Genomic DNA, 7,471 nt, shown 5'->3' with positions numbered 1-7,471 from the left:
TGTTGTTTTTTTCTTTTGTTTTCTGCATTATTTATTTTCTTTTGTTTTTTGCTTTAATTTTTAATTGTTTTTGCTTTTAGTTTTAGGAAAATTATAAACTTTCTGTTAGTGTCATTAGTTTTCAAATTTGAAAACACTTTTTTTGTTTTTTTGTTTTCTTTCTTGCTTTATTTATTTTATTTTGTTTCTACTTAAAAAAAATACTTATTGTTGCTATTTTTAATTATTACGAGGGCCGAACCATAAGACATTAAAGCATTTCAAATGAACTATGAAAAAGTTGAAAGTTGGCATGGTATCATAAATTGACCCACATAGCATGTGCATGTACAACACGGACAATGGTATCATACTCGTCAGTTACAAAGTTGGCATGGTATCATCATAATAGTTGCGGGAGAAAGTCTTCACTTTTTCTTCGCTTGTGTCATTTGCTTATTGCGCCGTAACCATGGATAATCTTCATCGTTTATCAGGATGCTGGGGTCAGCCTTGACTTTGAAGGGAGGAATTTCATGAAACTTCTCATAATGTTCAGACATGTCTGTCTTGTCCTGCACTCCCACAATGTCCCTTTTTCCTGAAAGAACTATGTGGCGCTTTGGCTCATCGTATGATGTATTCGCTTCCTTATCTTTTCTCTTTCTCGGTCTGGTAGACATGTCCTTCACATAGATAACCTGTGCCACATCATTGGCTAGGACGAACGGTTCGTCAGTGTACCCAAGATTTTTCAGATCCACTGTTGTCATTCTGTACTGTGGGTCTACCTGTACCCCGCCTCCTGACAGATTGACCCATTTGCACTTAAACAAAGGGACCTTAAAATCTACTCCGTAGTCAAGTTCCCATATGTCCACTATGTAACCATAATATGTGTCCTTTCCCCTCTCGGTTGTTGCATCAAAGCGAACACCGCTGTTTTGGTTGGTGCTCTTTTGATCTTGGTCAATCGTGTAAAATGTATTCCCATTTATCTCGTATCCTTTCCAAATCAATATAGTCAAAGATTGTCCCCTGGACAACAAGTACAGCTCATCACAAACAGTGTTGTCACCTCTGATACGTGCTTCCAACCAACTGCTAAAAGTCCTGATGTGTTCACATGTAATCCAGTCGTCGCACTGCTCCGGGTGTTTGGAGCGCAGACTGTTCTTGTGTTCATCGACATACAGGGTCACCAAGGTAGAGTTCTGTAGAACTGTGTAGTGTGCTTGAGACCAAGAATATCCGTCCCTACATATTATTGAGTCCCTTCCAAGCGTGCCTTTTCCAGTCAGTCTCCCCTCATACCGCGATTTAGGGAGACCTATCTTCTTAAGGCCAGGAATGAAGTCAACACAAAACCTGATGACATCCTCTGTTTGATGGCCCATGGAGATGCTTCCTTCTGGCCTAGCGCGGTTACGGGCATATTTCTTTAGGACTCCCATGAACCTCTCACAGGGGTACATATTGTGTAGAAATACGGGGCCCAGAATGACAATCTCGTCAACTAGATAAACTAGGACGTGCGTCATGATATTGAAGAAGGATGGTGGGAACACCAGCTCGAAACTGACAAGACATTGCACCACATCACTCCTTAGCCTTGGTATGATTTCTGGATCGATCACCTTCTGAGAGATTGCATTGAGGAATGCACATAGCTTCACAATGGCTAATCAGACGTTTTCCGGTAGAAGCCCCCTCAATGCAACCGGAAGCAGTTGCGTCATAATCACGTGGCAGTCATGAGACTTTAGGTTCTGAAACTTTTTGTCTGCCATATTTATTATACCTTTTATCTTAGACGAGAAGCCAGTCGGGACCTTCATACTAAGCAGGCATTCAAAGAAGATTTCCTTCTCTTCTTTGGTAAGAGCATAGCTGGCAGGACCTTCATACTGCTTTGGAGGCATGCCGTCTTTTTCGTGCAAACGTTGTAGGTTCTCCCGTGCCTCAGTTGTATCTTTTGTCTTCCCATACACGCCCAAGAAGCCTAGCAGATTCACGCAAAGGTTCTTCGTCACGTGCATCACGTTGATCGAAGAGCGGACCTCTAGGTCTTTCCAGTAGGGTAGGTCCCAAAATATAGATTTCTTCTTCCACATGTGTGTGTGTCCCCTAGCGTCACTCGGAATAGCTAGTACGCCGGGACCCTTTCCAAAGAAATCATTGACCATAGCAAGTACGTGATCACCGGTACGCATGGCGGGCTTCTTCCGGTGATCTGCCTCGCCTTTGAAATGCTTGCCTTTCTTTCGACATTGATGGTTGGTCGGAAGAAATCGACGATGGCCTAGGTACACATTCTTCCTGCAGCTTGTCAGGTATATACTATCAGTGTCAAGTAAACAGTGCGTGCATGCGTGGTATCCCTCGTTTGTCTGTCCTGAAAGGTTACTAAGAGTGGGCCAATCGTTGATGGTCACGAACAACAACGCCTTTAGGTTAAATTCCTCCTGTTTGTGCTCATCCCACGTACGTACACCGTTTCCATTCCACAGCTGTAAAAGTTCTTCAACTAATGGCCTTAGGTACACATCAATGTCGTTGCCGGGTTGCTTAGGGACTTGGATGAGAACTGGCATCATAATGAACTTCCGCTTCATGCACATCCAAGGAGGAAGGTTATACATACATAGAGTCACGGGCCAGGTGCTGTGATTGCTGCTCTGCTCCCCGAAACGATTAATGCCATCCGCGCTTAAAGCAAACCATACGTTTCTTGGCTCACTTGCAAACTCATCCCAGTACTTCCTCTCGATTTTTCTCCACTGCGACCCGTCAGCAGGTGCTCTCAACTTCCCGTCTTTCTTACGGTCCTCACTATGCCATCGCATCAACTTGGCATGCTCTCCATTTCTGAACAGACGTTTCAACCGTGGTATTATAGGAGCATACCACATCACCTTCGCAGGAACCCTCTTCCTGGGGGGCTCACCGTCAACATCACCAGGGTCATCTCGTCTGATCTTATACCGTAATGCACCGCATACCGGGCATGCGTTCAGATCCTTGTACGCACCGCAGAAGAGGATGCAGTCATTAGGGCATGCATGTATCTTCTGCACCTCCAATCCTAGAGGGCATACGACCTTCTTTGCTGTGTATGTACTGTTGGGCAATTCGTTATCCTTTGGAAGCTTCTTCTTCAATATTTTCAGTAGCTTCTCAAATCCTTTGTCAGGCACAGCATTCTCTGCCTTCCACTGCAGCAATTCCAGTACGGTACCGAGCTTTGTGTTGCCATCTTCGCAATTGGGGTACAACACTTTTTTGTGGTCCTCTAACATGCGATCGAACTTCAGCTTCTCCTTTTGACTTTCGCATTGCGTCCTTGCATCAACAATGACCCGACGGAGATCATCATCATCGGGCACATCATCTGGTTCCTCTTGATCTTCAGTAGCTTCACCCGTTGCAGCAGCATCGTGCACATCGTCTGGTTCCTCTTGATGTTTAGTAGCATCACCGTATTCAGGGGGCACATAGTTGTCATCGTACTCTTCTTCTTCGCCGTCTTCCATCATAACCCCTATTTCTCTGTGCCTCGTTCAAACATTATAGTGTGGCATGAAACCCTTGTAAAGCAGGTGGGTGTGGAGGATTTTCCGGTCAGAGTAAGACTTCGTATTCCCACATATAGGGCATGGACAACACATAAAACCATTCTGCTTGTTTGCCTCAGCCACTTCGAGAAAATCATGCACGCCCTTAATGTACTCGGAGGTGTGTCTTGAACCGTACATCCATTGCCGGTTCATCTGCGTGCATTATATATAATTAAGTGTGTCAAAAATCATTACAGAACATCATGAATAGATAATTAAGTGACCAAATTAATAGAAGTTCATCATCACATTAAAACCAAAGTACATACATAGTTCTCATCTAACAACATAAAGCTCTGCAGAGCATCTAAATTAATTAAACCATACACTGAAACTATGTAAAACATTTCAATGCGAAAACAAATGCGATCATAATCGCAACCAATATAACAACTGATCCAACGGCATAATGATACCAAGCCTCGGTATGAATGGCATATTTTCTAATCTTTCTAATCTTCAAGCGCATTGCATCCATCTTGATCTTGTGATCATCGACGACATCCGCAACATGCAACTCCAATATCATCTTCTCCTCCTCAATTTTTCTAATTTTTTCCTTCAACAAATTGTTTTCTTCTTCAACTAAATTTAACCTCTCGACAATAGGTTCGGTTGGAATTTCCGGTTCAACAACCTCCTAGATAAATAAAATCTATGTCACGTTGGTCGGCATAATTGTCATAAACAATAAATGAACCAATAGTTATGAAAAGATAATATATACCACATCTGAATCATAGACAGGACGAGGGCCGACGGGGGCGGATACCAAAACCATCGCACTATATAAGATGCAATAATAAAAGTAAGAAAATTATACAAGTATCTATATAAACATACAAGTAAGAGTTTTTTTCCTTTCAGAAAGAAGATAAGAACAAGAGGCTCACCACGGTGGTGGCGGCGATGAGATCGGCGCGGGCGATCGACGGCGGTGAAGACGGGGACGGGACGTGACAGACCGCTAAACCTAGACAAATATTGAAAAAAATGGAGCTTGGAGGTGGAGCTTGGGGAGGAGAAAGCTTAAGTAGTGTGGCTCAGGCATTCCATCGAACACCTCGTGTGCATAGGAGGTGAGCTAGAGCACCACAAAGCTTTCTCCTTGCCAACCACAAAAAAAAAGAGCAGTGAGAGTGCTCTCCTCGCGGGGTATATATAGGCAATTAATTGGTCCCGGTTGGTGGCATGAACCGGGACTAATGGGCAGCCTTTGGTCCTGGTTCAGGCCACCAACCGGGACAAATGGTGGTGGGCCAGGAGCAAGGCACATTGTTCCCGGTTCGTCCCACCAACCGGGACCAAAAGGTCCAGACGAACCGGGACCAATGGCCCACGTGGCCCGGCCGGCCCCCGGGGCTAACGAACCGGGTCCAATGCCCCCATTGGTCCCGGTTCTGGATTGAACCGGGACTAATGGGCTGACCCGGCCTGGACCATTGCCCCCTTTTCTACTAGTGTACATCTTCGCACGCAAGGAAGTGCGTCCAGGCAAAAAAAAATGATTCGCCCCCCTGACTGATGGGAGCTACCAACTACATCTTCGCACACAAGAAAGTGCCTAACAGTCAGGAACCACCTGGTCGAAGCATACGTAGGGTTGTCATTCTGGTCGCCACCATGTACATACATACTGGTCGATGTAGAGGCGCGCACGTATCATAGTAGAGGCGTGCATGTGTCATAGTAGAGACGTGCACGTAGCATGTACACGTACGTACAGCGACTAGGGTGCAAGAAAGAAAATACGGCCACGTACGTACATACGGGCGGGGTCTCGGATGCCTACTCGCGCATACGTATGGCTAGGGCTCGTGTACATGGCTGGGTCGGAACGCAGAAATAGCGTCGTCGTCGTGTTCATAGGGAGCCAACCGGCTAGGTCGAAATAGAATGCGTCGTCGTGTTCATCGGGAGGGCTTGGACGAAACAGCCAATGGAAACGAGGCATGGCGTACCGTAGAACAGAGGAAACTGCCTTGTGTTCGACCGACCACGTTCGAAACAAGATCCTGTTCATCGGGAGGGGCATGGCATACCGCAAAACGGAGGAAAGAGACTTGTGTTGGACCTCCTACGGTCGAAACGGGGTCCTGTTGATCAGGAGGGGTGTGGCGTACCGCAAAACGGAGGAAACGGACTTGTGTTGGAGCGCTACAGTCCAAACGAGGGTCCTGTTCATTGGGAGGGTGTGGCGTACCGCAAAACGGGACTCCACGGGATAGTGTTCATCTCCACCGTCGACCTCCTCCCGCCTCCACGGGCTACTGTTCATCCAGCAACGACCTCCTCCAGCGTCCATCTGCGACTGTTCATCCACGGGCTCCTGTTCATCCAGCCTCCACCAGGCGCTACTCCACCAGCTATTGTTCAACCACCCCTCTCCCATGAGCTCTTGTTCATCCAGCCCTCCACCATCTACTGTTCGTCCAGCTCTCCACCATCTACTGTTCATCCAGCTCTCGATGGGGTCGTCCTGTTCATCCAGCCCTCCACGGGGTCCTGTTCATCCAGCCCCAACCAGCTCGATCGATCGGGGTCCTGTTCATCCAGAGGCAACACCACGAGGTCATGTTCATCCACCCCCATTGCGAACTGTTCATCCAAACCCCCCAGCAACACTCACTTTTCATCCAGAGGTAGCATCGATCGGCTTCAGTTAGCAGCAGTAGTGAAGGAATCGCTCGATCTCGTACAGTTGACAGCCATCGATCGATCGCTCGGGTTCAGTAACGCGTAGCCTGCAGTGCAATCACTCAGGTTCAGTAGCAGAACACCTCACTCGGGTTCAGTTAGAGCACAACACCTCGCACCTACGCATGTGCGTGTACGAGAGAACGCGCAAACCTCTCTGCATCGCTCGGCCCCGACCACCCACCGTAACCGGGAACTCCCCGGTATTTTCCTCGCCCTTGCTTGTACCACGGTTTTTTCCGTCATGGACGGCCCAAAAAATGTCATGCAGCTGCGTCTCCGGCCCACCCAGGACGAAAAGCCCATTTTCTATCATGATTTTTTGTCATGGAATTAGGAGCCCACCACATCTATAATGATACCGGGTGTTGTCACAATTATCGTCATAGAAGTGTCGTAAGTATGACAGAAAAAAAATCGTTCGGCCCAAAATGTCATGGATGTGTCTTTTTTTTAGTGTAAGCATGTGTTGACTAGCTAGTTGATGCATTAATTATTTTGGTATGTACATATATTAACTCTTCATTCTTCTTTTATATAGCCCTCCGGATTAAGCAATACTTTAGTAAAGAAACGAGGCCCGAAGAAAAAGTTGCGCCCAGATGAAAGGTTCACGATCACAGAAATCGCGCGCGATGGCCAACCGATTAAACCCCTCCGGACCAAGGAAGCATTTTCTGCTCAGTGCGGGGTTCTTGTTAGGGACATGACCCCGATCAGCATTGAGCTATGGAATCAGCCTAAGAAGGAAGAGCTTCAAGTTTCTTTTGTCGAAGATAGACAGAAAGATGATCTTTGGAAAGCGCTGAAGGTAAATTTCACCCTACTGGAAGAGGAGGATCCGGAGAATCCAGTTATAGAGCCATTGATCAATCCATGTGCTCTCAAGAATATGGTAGATCTATTCCGGAGGTGGAAGAATGAGTTGAAAGCAACATATGTCTACCAAGACAAGACTCCAGAATTCACCGGCCGATTTGAGAAGATAAGAGATCACTGACCCGCATTTGTGGCCAACAAGACATCGGACAAGAGTAAGAAGATGTCAGCGATTAACAAGATAAATGCTGCAAAGAAGGAGCATCACCATCGCACGGGGTCAGGCGGCTACCTCAAAGCCCGGCCATTGTGGGAGAAGGCCGAGCAGCATCTGATTGCTAAAGGGGTCGAACCAGAGA

This window comes from Triticum aestivum, chromosome 4A (assembly GCF_018294505.1).
Source record: "Triticum aestivum cultivar Chinese Spring chromosome 4A, IWGSC CS RefSeq v2.1, whole genome shotgun sequence".
Classification (NCBI taxonomy): domain Eukaryota; kingdom Viridiplantae; phylum Streptophyta; class Magnoliopsida; order Poales; family Poaceae; genus Triticum; species Triticum aestivum.
Note: the sequence above shows the minus strand (reverse complement) of the source record.